Source organism: Felis catus, chromosome F2 (assembly GCF_018350175.1).
Source record: "Felis catus isolate Fca126 chromosome F2, F.catus_Fca126_mat1.0, whole genome shotgun sequence".
Classification (NCBI taxonomy): Eukaryota; Metazoa; Chordata; class Mammalia; order Carnivora; family Felidae; genus Felis; species Felis catus.
The window spans coordinates 43,773,100-43,789,031 of record NC_058385.1 but is presented as its reverse complement, the minus strand read 5'-3'; the positions used below and the strand labels follow the sequence as shown (position 1 = coordinate 43,789,031).

General features: G+C 42.8%; 1 long non-coding RNA gene across 1 annotated transcript; it reads left to right on the top strand.

Annotated features, from left to right (window-relative positions):
* Positions 1-789: 789 nt before the first annotated feature.
* On the top strand, positions 790-5,648 carry LOC123383145. Its single transcript, XR_006592580.1, has 3 exons — positions 790-850; positions 2,185-2,323; positions 3,974-5,648. It is a non-coding gene; the product is annotated as an uncharacterized LOC123383145 (long non-coding RNA).
* Positions 5,649-15,932: the final 10,284 nt, after the last annotated feature.

Here is a 15,932-nt window from a genome sequence, read left to right as displayed (position 1 = left end):
TGGATATGTGCAGTTTACTCTATTTCAATTATAGCTCAATAAACTTGAGGTGGGAGGTAAATTTAGAAGAAAAACAATGGTGGGTGACATGAAAAGGAGTGACATTTCAGACAGAATGGCCATGGCACTCCCCTCTTGAGCAGCAATACACGAGCAGAGTCTGTGTGAAGTAAAGGAACGGCACAGAAAGATATCTGGGAGGGAGCATTCCGGGTTGTTCAGGATGATAGGAAATCATTTGATTAGTATTTCTTCTCAGTTTTAAGGTAAGTTTCAGCGAGGTTATAGGACTTGTCTGACTTGTAATGGTTAAAGTAACAGATAACCCCCCAAATCTCAGGGCTTTAACATGATAGAAACACATGTTTTGCTCACTGGAAATCCAGGGCAAGTGTTCCTGACTGGCCAGACCTTTCCTCCAAGCAGTGATTCAGAGGTTAAGCCCTAGCCTCTTAGAGTTTTACCTCTCGTTACCGAGGTCAATTCAAAGGCATGGCAGAATGGGGGACCGGGTGTGGGGAATTCTAATGTACCAGTTGAGATCCACTTCCACTCTATAGGACATTGGCAAGAATACACACATGTGTGCACACATGTGACCCATAATTAAAAGAATCAAGATTCTTTTTTTTTCTTTAAAAAAAAATTTTTTTTAATGTTTATTTTTGAGACAGAGAGAGACAGAGCATGAGCAGGGGAGGGGCAGAGAGAGAGAGAACAAGGCACAGAATCCGAAGCAGGCTGCAGGCTCTGAGCTGTCATCACAGAACCCAACGTGGGGCTCGAACCCACAAGCTGTGAGATCATGACCTGAGCCGAAGTCAGACGCTGAACCGACTGAGCCACCCAGGTGCCCCTGTTTTCCTTTTCTTTATATTTTCTTACCTTTCTTTGCTTTTCTGCTCTTTTTCTTTCTTTTCTCAGGTCTATTCCTTTGTGGGGCGTTGTCTAAAAGACCTTGTGTGAAGGGAGTATCTTCCCAGACACTAGTGTGAGTGTGAAGGGTCAGGCTCCCCAAAGCCCATAAGGTGGGAGGACCTCAGAGGGTGGGCTGGGTCCCCGACCCCACCTCTAGGATTGCTTAACATTTACACCTTATTAATCATACAGTCCCACATGTACATAACAAAAGCAGATTAACTGTTATAAGGTTTATTAAATTGTGATGATAAATTATCTTCCCAAATCCCCCATCTTCATGTTTGTTGCTCATAAATTCATCTACTCACACACACCAAGAATTGGGAAACCTTGTTTTCTGTCCTGCCTTCCATCTATTTGTACATCCATAAGTTATTTTTCATTTAGCAAATATGTATTAAGAAACTGCTATGTGCTTTGTTAAGATTATGAAAATAAAACCATAATATAAAATGAGATAAAACGTGGGTTTAGAACAAAATGCATTGAACTTCTGAATCCTCTATGAGTGTGTCATGTGGTAACGTGTCTTCTCTTTTATACGCAAAGATGAGACCCCAGCCTTCCATCAGTGATAGATGTACTTGAGCTGCCTTCTGGGCATGGCATGGGTGTTCTAAACCATCCATTCCAAATTCCAGGCTCTTTGTGGTCCTAGATACATGCAGTGACTGTACTCTGAGACTCCATTCACTCACATACTCCAGGCTTGAGTCTCCACATAGAGGTTCTGGTGACTTTCAATGTATTTAAATGTTAGGGTTGTCTTTTTTTATTCTCTGAAAAGTACCTGAAGTAACTTTCTTTTAACTATTATGGTCAACTGCTTGTGCATGCTTGTGCATTGATTTTCCAACTAGTGTCTGCATTGAACACTGAAAATAGCCCCTTAATTGCCACAAAGCCAAGCTATATTGGGAGAAGCCTGTCCACTGGGGTGCAGCAGATGCTGGGCAGAAGGACCCCGGGCGCAGGTCCAGTGTGGCAGGCAGACCCTCGGCACATGGAGGACTAAGCTCAGACAATGGGGGAAGCAGCACACTTGGTGCATGATCCAAACACAGGGAAAGGAAGTCTGGGAGCAGAGAACACCCGGAAACAGGCAGGTGGTACGGCAGGCAGAGGCCAAGCTGAGCTGCCAGGGCAGGAAGCAGGCTTTCAGATGATGGCAAAAGAACAGCTCACATCGGGAGACAGATGAGGGCAAGGATAAGGAGCGTTGACTCTGGAGGTGCAGAGCCCTAAGTTCAAATCTTGATCTAGTCATTAGGTAACTGTGGAGGACACTGCTGGCTGATTCCATGCTGATTCTCTTCTTTCTGCACACTCGTCCTTTGTGGCTCGTTGTGGCACAAGACTGTGTTCCTGCCAAAGTACCGTGAGCGGAAGTGGATCCCAACTGGTACGTTAAAATTCCCCACAATGCCATGCCTTTGAATTGACCTTGGTAACGAGAGGTAAAACTCTAAGAGGCTAGGGCTTAACCTCTGAATCACTGCTTGGAGGAAAGGCCTGGCCAGTCAGGAACACTTGCTCTGGATTTCCAGTGAGTAAAACATGGCTTCTATCACATTAATGCCCTGAGATTTGGGGGGTTATCTGTTACTTTAACCATTACAAGTCAGACAAGTCCTATAACCTCGCTGAAACTTACCTTAAAACTGAGAAGAAATACTCATCAAATGATTTCCTATCATCCTGAACAACCCGGAATGCTCCTTCCCAGATATCTTTCTGTGCCGTTCCTTTACTTCACACAGACTCTGCTCGTGTATTGCTGCTCGAGAGGGAAGGCCATGTCCACTAAGCACACGCACACTGGCCTGTGGCTGGTGAGCTGTGGCAGCTCCTCCCTCTCTGTGCCCCAGTCCCCACAGATTGCACGTGCATCTGGAGGGGCTGTTGAGGAGAATAAAGAAGATGTGGGCTTGTGCATCTCCAGAAGGTTCGCAGTGAGACCATCCCACTTGCCATCTCTGTCCAGCCCACCCTCCACGCTGCCGCCGAAGCAATTTTCTTGGAACGCAAACCCAGTTGCGTCATTTGCCTCTTAGTGCCCTGCCTCTCCCCCTCTGTACGGTAAAGGCCAGACTCCTTATCATGGTTTATAAAGCCTTCATGGCCTGGCTCCTCCTACTTTCCAAGTCTAATCTGCCATTCTGTCAAATACAGCTTTGCTTCCAACCATTCAAAATTACACAAAACTCTCCCTGAAAGCGTGGTTTCACATTAACCCAGGCCTCTTTATGCACTATCGCTCTTGCCTGGAATTTCTTCCCCTCTATTGTCCATTCAGTGAACATCTAGGCATTCTTAAAGACTAGGTTCAAATAGACCGGCATTGTGCAGAACTTCTCAAACCCTCATGCTCACAGGCTGTCTCCACAGCAGGCCTATCTCACTGTGCACATGGGCCTCCATATAGCAACAGCCACCCTATGTGTCATTCGTTGACTTGTCTCTCTCCCAGGCTGGTTGCTCCCTGAGAGTGGCTACCTGATCAGACTCCTCTGGAAACCCCAGCACACTCTCAGTGCCACTGTTTGCTGAATTATAAGTCTGAGTTGCTTAGAATCGCACAGTGCCAGGTTGATGCATAGTGAGTTCAGTATTGTTTCTGTTCTGTTATGGCCTGTGTTCCCCAGAGAAGACATGCTGAAGTCCTAGCTCCCAGTACTTCAGAATGTAATTTTATTTGGAAATAAGGCTGTTGCAGAGGTAATGAGTTAAGATGAAGTCATCCTGGATGAGGGTGGGCCCCTAATCCAGTATGATCGGTCTCCTTTAAGAAGAGGAGAAAAGACACAGAGACGGACATGCACAGGGCCATTCAGCTCTGCACAGGAGGCAGAGCCTGGAGTGATGTATCGGCAGGCGAAGCACGGCAAGGATTCCTGGGAACAGCAGAAGCTGGAAGAGGCAAGGAAGGATTCCTCTCTAGAGCCACTGGGGAGAACGTGGTCCTGCTAACACCTTGATTACAGACTTCTAGCCTCAGAACTGTGAGGCAAATTTCTGTTATTTTAAGATACTTCATTTGCGATACTCTTAGGGCAGCCCTGCAGGACAAATACACTTTCCATCAGGCCATATGATCACTCCCGGTCCTCACATTTCAAGATGACTGCTGACTGTCTCCCTGTCTTTGCAAAGGATGATACCAAGGTCAGTATGCAGAGGGCATAAGGACCGTGAAACTCATAAAGCTTCAAGGGCCCCTCATTGATGAGGCCCATTCCAAAGGCATAGGAGAGTCTCCAGCTTTGTGTTCACATGAGTATAAGTTTTTGTAAAGATTTTAAAATAGTATTTTAACCACAATCCGTTAAGGCACTGTCTTTTTCCTCTCTCCTTGGGTCAGGTGACTTTAACATGGCTGTGAACTGTTTGGGATCCTGCAAAGGGGATGTAAACTTGGAGATAACTGAGTTTGGCTTAGTGGGATATATTTATGTGGTTTTCAGGTGCCTGCATGTGGAGTCAAGTTAGTGTTAGCTCTCCCGCTGTAGAAGGCTTTCCAAAATTCTCCTCCCACTCACTGCGGCGACTCAGTAAAGTGACACTGGGTGCAGGGCCAGAGGCTGTGCCCCATTATGCATGTGCCCCTCAGCACCCACTCTGAAACTAGGGGGAAGTGAAAAGACACAAGTTTCCAAGTGCACCCAGATGCAAGTCTGTGAAACATTCTTTGAATCACCAGATGTGTCAAACCACAAATGGAGAATTTTGTGTTCATCAACTCTGTCAGAATGGAAGCTCCCTTCTGTCAGAAATATATTTTAGTAATGTAGCATGTACACTGATAAACACTCCTTACATTCTCTTATATCATGAGGGGAAGTCTCATAAAATAGAATTTCATCTGAATCCTTGTGTTTATAGGGCACACACCTGTAACAGTAGTACAAACACTGAGCTCATTCTGAATGCAAAGCTGTATGTTTTCTGCATGCATATCAGATCACGTTTTTGTGAATCTGATATACCTTGTTCCGATGAAGGCTGGTGGATGCAGACAAAGCAGCGTGCAAGCAACAGCCTGATGAAACAAGTGTTTCCCTGAACAAAAGTCCTATATGTATTCATCTTGGAATCATTGTGTAGCGTAAGAGTAATTTATTGTATTATGGGACTCAATGCAATAGAATAACTTATGAAGCTGAAAGTAACTTTCCTAACCATTAATGAATAATGCAAAACAATTTTTTTTATAAAAGAAAGACTGAATTTTGTTTTCTCTTTAGAAAAATTATACAATTGTTATTGCATGAAGAGTTAATCAGAGCATATGGAGCCAAAAACTGTGTGGGAAGAATGTATTATAGAGATGTGTCAGGCAATTATTTAATAAGAATGTGATATTTATGAGTTCTGTGATCCTGGTAGGATTAGTCAACTTTGTTATATTTGAAATTTGTTGTATGTTCTTCAGTCTAAAGAAATATTCACTTTTGTATCAAATTTTATATTCCTCCTTTTGTATTTTTTTTTCTTAAAGAAGACCCTCCTCCCCTCCCCCCAGATTATATGTGTTAAGCCCCATATAATCAGAAACTGGCCGTGTTAACACATAATGATGATTGACATGACTTGTTCATCGTTTTTTTGAAAGCCAACTGCAGGGAGGGCAACGTGGTAGGGACTATAATTATGGTATAAAGTGGGAAGAGCCCTTGGTTGGAGTTAAGGGTCCAGAAAGAGAAAGAGAGGGAGGGAGAGAGAGAGAGAGAGAGAGAGAGAGAGAGAGAGAGAGGAAGAGAGAGACAGCCATATGAGATTAGGCAAAAACCTTCCCCTCTTTAAAACTTGATTTCATCTTTAGTGAAATAAGGAATTTGGAATAAGTCCTAAAGTTCACCTTCACTTGATAATTTTATGAACGTGCATTTCAGAGTCAGCCCAAGCCTTGATATTATTTATAAATAATATTATCATTACCTAGTTGTTTCTGCTCTCCAGGAGTTTATGATCCAGTGAGCCAAGACTGGCCTTTGGTTTGCTGTGACAGGCAATGTTTTCTGGGAGTTCTTTTCCTTTGTGTCACAGGTTGATTTACATCTTGGGCCAAATGAACTCCAATTCTGATTGCTGAAGTTTTGAAGCTGTGCCTGGGCATGTTCTCATGAGGATGCTGTTCCTATTTCGGCAGGAGTTACCATATCTAATAGCTGAGTTACTCTCTTGGTCTCATTGATCCTCTGACAAGACCTGTGAGGGCATGTACTCCTGCCTGGCAGTTTGGGGCATGATTCCATGACTTTGTTTTCTTGGACCCTAACATCGAATAGAACATTCTGTTTGATGTTTTGACTGTTCTGAGGGCATCCTCTAGGTTGTTGGGAATGATTTCTGCTACAGGGATAGTGCTTATTGTCACATGGGATACTGACATGACATTGCTCTGTAGTTCTTTTTGCTAAGGAACCACTGTCCATATAAATGTCAAAAACGAAATTTCCATCAACCAGCTACTGTTCATTCCATATTAGAAAAAGAGCAGTGTGTGCTTCAGTTGGCACTTCTGTTTTTATTCACAGGCCTAAGTTAACCGTGGCTGTTTTTATTCATTATTCATCTGTGGATTTGATTTATATCCCTTCTTTTTCCAACATAAGGATTTGAATTAGATTTCTGAATTCAATAGGGAATTCTGGCCATATCAAGATGCCATTTTTGAACATGGCAAGATCATAATTGTATTTGGGTTTGAGTTTGATTTCCAAAGATAACTTTAAAAGGTGTCAACAGCTCTTAATAAGGTCACTTACATAAGCAGGTAATTAGTTTAAGAACAGAATGTCAACATTGATAAAAGCTGCTAATTTGGTTATTTTTAAAGATGTTTCTGCTGTGGAAGAATACCTTTTAAGTAAGAACTCTTGTTTGCTAGGACTGTTTTTGAAGATTACATGCAAGTCAGCTAAATGATTCATTCACTAATTCCCTCAATAAATATTTGCTAAGGCACTGGATGAGAAGCTGCTGACCACTCGCAGAGATGATGCAGTTCCACAGACTGAGAGTTAGTATGAAGAAGATGGAAGTTACAGGTCAACTTGACCCAGAAAAGGAAACCCTGCCTTTGAAGTTCCACCCAAAGATGGGACATTGATAGATGGTGTTGATCTATGCTGGCTTGGCAGACAGAGGGGAAAAAAAAAAAGGCTCAACACCAGCATGGTCCTTTGGGGGAACCAGAGACATTGGCTCTATTTAATAAAGAAAGTGGTCATTTGGTTGCTGCTAGAGACAAAAAGCCAACCATAGGATAAGTCACAAAAGCAATAAAAACAGAAATTGCAGGGGTGCCTGGGTGGCGCAGTCGGTTGAGCGTCCGACTTCAGCCAGGTCACAATCTCGCGGTCCGTGAGTTCAAGGCCCGTGTCGGGCTCTGGGCTGATGGCTCAGAGCCTGGAGCCTGTTTCCGATTATGTGTCTCCCTCTCTCTCTGCCCCTCCCCCGTTCATGCTCTGTCTCTCTCTGTCCCAAAAATAAATAAACGTTGAAACAAACAAACAAACAAACAAACAGAAATTGCATAGAGCAAATAGCACAAACAATGTGGTCATATATCAGTTTCTTTAGATGGGTAATAATCACTATATAGATGGGTCAAATAATTAGCATTAATGCAACCACAGTTCTAGACTATGTGGAAAGTGTCTTGAACATTTCACTAATTAATTCAATCAGTCATTCAAACAATGAATTTTTATTGAGGCTATTGCGCTAGGCCTTTGCTAGTAGGTGTTGGAGAATCAGAGATGAATAAACCTTATGGAGTGCAGTGTAAGGAGACAGATAAGTAAACCAACACTACGATATAGTTTGAAAAGTGCAATGACAGAGTACTTGAAAAGCACCCAATTCACTCGTGAAGGAGTGGTGAGCGAGGGACGCTAGGAGAGAAAGCATGGCCAAAACCATTGGTAGGTTACGCAACTACCATTTCCCCCATTCATCCTTGCCAATAGAACCTTTTGCTCTATGTAAGGCAGAATGCATTCAAAGAAGAGGGCTTTCCGCCTAGTCACAGGGAAATCACAACAACCCTTTTCCCTTTGCCAGTGATTGCTCTAGGGTAAGTTGGTAACCTAGACCTACTGGTCCCAATGGTAATGGGACCAGTAGGAAAGTCTGCTGGGAAATATTTTCTTCTCTGATAAAAAAGATGTCCCAGGGGAAGCCTTCATTTCTTTCTGCCTTTAGATGTGGTTTTGTGTGGATCTGATGTTTGGAGTCAAGGCATGCATTTTGAGACCATCTGGGGAAAGCCGAGACAAAGAGAAGGCAGCCTGCAGCTCAGATATCATCAGGCTGCTCAATTAGCTAGCTCTGGAATTGCCTGCTGTGCACTCCTTTCTAGGGAGGTAATAAACCTCTATATAATGCTGTATTACATTTCCAGTTTGATGTTTTGTTAGTTGAAGCTGGAAACATCTCAATTGATACAAGAGTCTTCCTGAAGGAAGTTCTGAGCTGAGTCTTGAAGAATGTGTAAGAATCAGACAAAGAACTGAATGAGGCAGGTACAAAAGGCACTGAGCCAGATAGACACATCTGGGGAACCACAGTACTTCAGTACGGCTATGGCAAGAGGTGGGGCTGGAGAGAAATGTGTGTGTGCCATGAGAAGAACCTTAAATGTATCCTGAAATAACCCCAGGGGCACTGCACTGAAGATGTCTCTTAGATTTGCATTTCATAGAAATGATTCTGGTGGCCATAAAGGGGACGGAATAGGGGGCTTGGGATGAGACAGACAGCAGGTAGGCTAATCCTGATGAGAAACGAAAAGGGTGGTGAAGTGGGGAGATGTTAGGAAGGCAGGCTCCACAGGACTTGAAGCCTGATTGAATGTGGGGGAAGACACAGTGAGGTGGGAAGGCCAATTCCTGAGTTTCCGGTGGGTGTCTAGGCAGGTAGAAGTTTTTGCAACTGAGCTAGGAAATGAATAAGGTGGTTCTGAGGCTGGGGGAAACAGTTGGTATGTGTGTGATGGGTTGAAGGGGCATGGGGATAACAAGTTCAACTTGAACACATCCATTTGAGAATTCTGAAGGACAAGCAGGTGGGGATTTCTAGTGGGCAGTTTTATATGTAGGACTAAAGCCAAGGGCTCTGAGAAGAGGTCTTGCCTGGAGAGATCTGAGGATCCTCTGCACAAAGATGCTGTTGAAACCTTGTGAGTGGGTGTACAACACGTAGCCTGAGATGACAAGTTTCTCTGGAAATGCACACACTTGAGAAGCAAGAAAGAGGAAAAAGGTAAGAAAAAGTGGGACAAAGGAGGCAAAGAAGCATCAACCAGAGAAACAGGAGAAAATGGTACAATGGAAGCAAAGGAAAGGTTATTTCCAGAAAAGAGAAGGGGTAATATTGTCAGATTCCAGAGAAATGTCAAGTCAGATGGACTCTGAGAATCCAGGTGTTTTACAGAAGGGAACTCGTAACCAGAGGAATGGTGGGGATAGGAATGGGTTTGAGCTCTGGTAGGAGAAGCAAAGGAAGGTAAGGAAATGGAGACAGATGTATACCTCATGGGTTCTTAAACTTCACAGCACATTGGAATTTTCTGGAACTCAGCCCCAGGGAGCATAATTTAATTGGTTTGGGGGAGTCCCTTAACCATGAGGGGCACCAAAATTCCCCCAGGTAATTCTACTACGCGTCAAATTAGAGAAGTCCTGCCCCCAACTACACTGTGGGAAACTCAGCGGAGTGGGAGGAGGGCTCATGGCCCAGAGAGGCAGGCTAGAGGATGGTAACTCCTCAGAGAGACAGAAGAGGCTGAGATGGAGACACAAAGCACTGAACTTTTGCTGGGGGAACGCAGCAGGTCTTCCATGAGGAAGAAGATGCTATAAAGATGTGAAGGGGGTGTGTACCGTCCGGGAGAAGAAGTCGAGGGAGACACCTGTATGCTGGTTTCTCTTGTTGGAGTTCCTCACGGGCCACGGAGTTCATTTGTATGACGGATTTACCGTTGGTTGTTTTCTTGTGTATGCCTATCCTTCCTGCTATACTGCAAGCTCATCTGTTTGGCTCACCATTTGATCTCCAGCAGCAGATCTATTGCCTGGACTCTAGTAAGTGCTCATTAGATGTTTGTTGAATGAATGAGTGGCTTATTTATCTCCCTTGGTGTGCTCAGCAGTGATCACTAGGATGCTCAGAAATATGTCAAAAGAAGTGAGAAGCCAGAGGCCTGCCACGGACATCACATGACACCCAACTTCTAATTTGATTCATCAACACCACAGAGCCTAGAAACTGAAAATTAAGACCAGTGACCAATGTGCGGCCCAAACCCCATTACTGCCTGTGGACTGACCTTGGGCAGGATGGTCACCTAGGCAACCTTACTGGAGAAGCAAAGGAGAGGTGGAGTGGGAAGGAGTTGTTTGGGAATGTGAATGAGGCAAGGAGAATTTCAAATGTATGCCTCACAGAGGCATTTGCAAACAGGTCTTCCATGTTTTTCTTTTCATTTGCTGAACTGACCGGCTGGCTCATACTATCCTACAAGAAGCAGAAAGAAGTGAATTAACAAAATTCAATGTCTCTGTTCCCTTTATGGGGCTAGTATGTGCCTTCTAGTGGGTTGTTTGAAGTTGCTGATCTGTCTCTTACCAATAAGTTTCATGAAGGCAAATAATTTTGTCTGGCTTATTCTCTGATGTATCCACAGCCCTTAAATCAGCATCAGCCCACAGTAACTATTTACTGAATGAATGAATGGACATTCACATTGTGCCCTGGCTTTTATTTTAGGCCTGCGGGTTCGCTGCTTTGAAATCCTGCAGTGCGCCACCTCCCAGTCTAGAACTTAACCATCACCCACTCCATCATGAAACTAACTATGACTCTGTAAGGAAGGGATTTTGTTTAATCACCCTTGGTACCTATCACTGTCCTGAGCCCGTAAGAGAATTCGTTCATTCAAAAAATATTGGCTACTTGTCTTGCTAATTCCAGGTGCTGAGGTAGGCCCCATTGATACCATGTTAAACAAGATCCAGTTTCTCACCTCAAGGGTTTACCATTCTGGGAGGAGGAAAACCTACAGGCAAATAAACCAGTGAGCAGTGCTACAGTGGGGTCTGTACAAAGAGCAATAGGAGGGCACACAATGGAGAACTTCCATCTTCCTGGGGCTAGGGTAGGGGTGGTTGCAAGGTTGGTCAGGGAAGGCTCCTCAGAGTGGCTTCTGGCTGAGTAGGGACATGGGAGGGTATGTAGGTTGGTAGGCATGGATATAGAGTGAAAGAGGGAAGGTGGTGGTCATGGGAGAAGTGTGTTAGGCTGAGAGAAGAGTGTGACCATGAAAACAAGGAGACGAGGGGCACCAGGGTGGCTTGGTTGGTTAAACGTACGACTCTTGATTTCAGCTCAGATCATGATCTCATGGTTTGTGAGACCGAGCCCCACGTTGGGCTCCGTGTTAACGGCTTGGAGCCTGCTTGGGATTCTCTCTCTCCCTTTCTCTCTGCCTCTCCCCTGCTTGTTCCTCTCCCTCTCTCAATAAATAAATAAACATTTACAAGAAAAAGAAAATAAGGAGACATGAGAAAGTCGAGAGGGGTGTGGCTCAGGGCTAGGGTTGTCTATCATGACATGGAAAATAAATCAACGATTTATTATAATCAGAACCTGGGTCTCAGACTTAGCTAGAACGGCTGAAGGCAGACAAAGTAGTCTTTTCTGTTTGTGGATGGAGGGAGCCCAGTCCCAGTGCCCAGATCCCAATGAGTAAGATCTCTGCTGAAGCCTGGGCTTTGCTTTCTTTGTTTGCAATTGATTACTGTGGTTGTGAAGATCTCATTTTTCTCCACTCCAAATCCTGCATCTCTTGTCTGAGACTGATCTATGTGATTACACCCTTCTTTTCATATTGATCTGGTTTTATGGCACGAGATACTTTCAAATGATAAAACTTGTTTTCTTTGAGATAAAAAGGGTAGGAAAAGAAATTGACTATAGTGTTTGTAGAAGGATAAAGGAAATAAACATTTTTGGATAAACATGGACATTTTAAGCCCCAAACTGTGATCTATTATGGACATTTATATCCAAAAGGCAACCCTGTACACAGCAGTGAACAGAAAATGTTCAGGCTGCAAATAGGAAATGCTTCAAGGAAAACATTCTTCTTTTAAAATAATCAAATTCAAAACAAAGAGAATTGAAACTAAACCCCATCCCTAATTTGTGCTAAAAACCACGTGGCCAAAGTGTACAATTTATAAATGAAATTATCCTTGGCTTCTTGAACTGTCATGATTGGCTTCATCAATGAAAGGAGGAAATAGAAGGAAGGACCTTTATCTTAGGATGTTATTTCCTCTCTGAATGGGGCTCCTGTTTAATTGGTTTTGCTCTGGTTTTTTTTTTTTTTCCCCTGTGGGCAGAAATAGAGAAGAGGTTGAAGGATGGACCAGTCAAGGCAGAGACCCCAGACTCCTCTCTTTAAACCAAAGAAAAAAAGTAGAAGGTATTTTGACATTTTGTTTTAAATTTTCTAACTTGGCTCAAGTCATTTAAGTTTCTTCACAATGCTATCTATACCAGAGAAACGTATATCCTGTATTTCTTGTTGGGAAAGAGAAAACAATTCTTCAAATGCTTGATAATGTGACGGGCCAGAAGTACATGGACATATGTGGTATGAATTGAAAGGCTCCATGAAACTTCCTCTATGACCATAATACAAACAGTTTCCATTATTCTGCCATTGTACCTAGAATTCCTATTTGATTCATTCCTTTAGGGAAAGATATGGCAACAATTCAGATTATTCTGATCAGATGGTGATACCCAGCTAGATTGTCCACTGCTGGGTGGCAGACCTATCTTCTGATTCCAAGTATGTCCACTTGGCCTAAATATGTCTATATCCATGGTAGGTGTTTAGTAAGTGTATGTGGAGAGCCAAAACTGAGCATTGTCAACCATTAGCACCATACTAGAATGGTTCACTTATAAAATAATTGTCCAGCTAAGAACACTGAAATTTATACTTATTCAGAAGAAGGAAACTCAGGTTGATTTGGGTGTTTTAGCAGACCAGGAGCAGGAGAAGGTGCAGTGAGATGCTTGGGACCCAGGGCACTAGACCTGTATTAGAAACATAATGTGACCACATATGTAATTAAGAAATTTCTAGTAGCTGCATTGAAAAAGGTAAAAGAAACAGGTAAAATTAATATATTATATTTAACCCAATATATTAAAAATTATCATTTAAACATGTAACCAAAATAAAAATTATTAGTGAGGTACTTTACATTTTAGTTTCATACTAAGTCTTCAAAAATCCAGTGCGTATTTTAATCTTACAGCAAATCTCAATTCAGAGGAGCCGCATTTCAAGTGTCCAAGAGCCACATGTGGCTACCATGTTGGACAGCCCAGAACTGGAAGGCCAGTTGGCACACAGGGAGGGAAAGGGAGAGGGAAAGAGCAAGGGGGGAGCCTTAGGGAGTCTTAGGGAGGAGGCTTAGGGAGCCAGGTGCCAGAAGAAAGTGGCTGGGAACAGGGAGGGGAGTTGGAAAGCAGGAAGGCATTGAGACAGAATATGCTTTGTAAGTCTGATGGGGCCTTTTAGTACAATGGCTGGAGCTGCACTGCTCAGGTACATTTGCTCAGGCTGGGTTGGAAGGATTTTTCAGGGCTGCTATAGTTGGGGTTCCTTCAAGTGCTGTTCCTTTGGTGTCCTTGGTTAACTCATCCAACTCAAAGTCTCTGAATTTAATCAATTCAAGGAATTATTAGAACACCAAAATTATCACTTAATTTCTTCTGGAGAAAATGACCATCTTCTAGAAGAACATATTCAAATTACCATCTTGAAGCACAGGTATCCCTGGCCAGATGATATCTCCATGACTCTATATTTAATGTCACAGAGATTGTAGTAGAGACTGTGAGAAACAGGGTAGACAGAGAAACTTTCAGTCACTTTTACCAGCATGCCATCCAGTCTATCCAGGGCACTTTTCCATGATCTACAACCCATGAACTTAAACTCAGTTTGGAGGCATCTTCCATGAAGACATTATGGATGTATGGCACTACTTTACCATAATTGGGATGGGTGGGTGGGAGGGAAACCCACACCTAAATGCCATTTGCTTCATTAGAGACTGGATGTTGAAATGTTCTTTCTTGTTAAATTTAGAAATTTACAACAGTGGCAGCCCCAGTCACCCCACTTAATTCAAGGTGTATTTCTCTCCTAGGAAACAAATTAAAACTTAAAATTTTTAGGATTCTTTTTCTATTATACCCCATTAGATTTTGTCTCAGAAATTCCACATGCTGAGAGCTGAGAAATAAAAGATTTCAGGATCTTTCCAGCACACACTATTCAGAAAGAAAATTTCCATCTTCACTCCCATGAGTGGAATAATCCAACCTAGGAGGTGTAGTTCCATTAAGACCAATAACCCAAGGCCTGCACCTGATCTATTTTTTTTGTCCTGCTTTCCTTATTTTTTTAAATTTTTTTAAAAATTTATTATTATTATTATTATTATTATTATTTTGAGAGAGAGAGAGAGAGAGAGAGAGAGAGACAACACAAGTAGGGGAGGGACAGAGAGAGAGGGAGACACAGAATCGCAAGCAGGTTCCAGGCTCTGAGCTGTCAGCACAGAGCCCTATGTGGGGCTCAAACTCATGAACTGTGAGATCATGACCCAATCCAAAGTCGATGCTTAACCGACTGAGCCACCCAGGCACCCCCTGCTTTCCTTATTTTTAAAAGGCCTTCTCTTGATTGTACCTTTCCATGGATTTCTTGGGCATGTTCTTTTCCAATCACAGGTATTATCTGTATCTTTGCTTACAATAATGGTTCCACCCAGAAACTTACCTAGTAATTGAGTATTTTGGATGGGTCTTCCCTCTCAAATCTGTCCAAAATTTCTGTAACTACCTGGCAGATTGGCCAGTCTCCTGCTTGTGGTTTCTTCAGTTACTCTTATCAGGGACTCTTCCTAGAGCTGTAAGAGGATGGCTTTCAATGCTTTCAAACTTGACATTCCTTAACCAGTGTGGGGAGAGGAGGGGTCATTATAGCTGGATCTTCCTCCTAATCTTTTCTTTGGGATCAGCTAGATCTGGGTGTGTCTTTTCATTCCCTTTATATCCATCTACCTTGTCTCTAAAACCCCAAATGTTTTCCTAAGGAAAGCTTTCTTTTCCTCCTACTTAAGCGGCCCATCTGCTTTCATTTGTCTTTCATTCTCTCTCTGCTCCTATTTAGATAGTAGGACAGAAGCATATTTTGACAACCAACCCATTTCCTCCTCGAATTTCTGAGCAAACCTGCTTTTAGATATACTGTTTCAAGTTTAGGCCTCCTAACTTGCCTTCTTAACTTTTCGGGCGATAATAATTTCACTGAGCATTTTTTTGAGGGGGGATGTTTTATTTGTTTTCTTTATCTAAACTCAGGAGGATGGATTATTCTTATAAAACAATGGCTTCTATTCCTTTCAATACATCCATTAGTGAAATCTACCACCTTTTGGGAGTGTCTCCAATGTTAGCAACCCTGAAATGTAAAGCGAGGGCCAGAATTTATGCAATTAACAAACTAAGGGCAAATTTGAGGCTGAGAGTTTTACTTCCATTAGTTCATTCAATTTCCACAATAGCCATTGAGGTGTGTATTCATAACATTCAATTTACAGAGAAGCAAAGTAAAAATTGGAAAGATTAAGCAACTAATCCATGTTATCACAAGTAATAGGAGATAGAACTAGGATTAAAATCCAGATCTGATTCTAAAGGCAGCACTCTCAGCCTGGGTACTGTATCATTTGCCTGTTAAAAGGTGGGTCACTGTCCATCCCTGCCCTTTCATTTAAATCCATATTCCTTGGACGTGAATCTCGGGAAATTGTTGGCTTCCCTCTCTCGTTATGCTTCCAGAATGCGTTTCCTTGCAGATGATGAAGTGGAGATGGGTAAGAATGAAAGGATGAAGAGGAAGCTCCAGATGC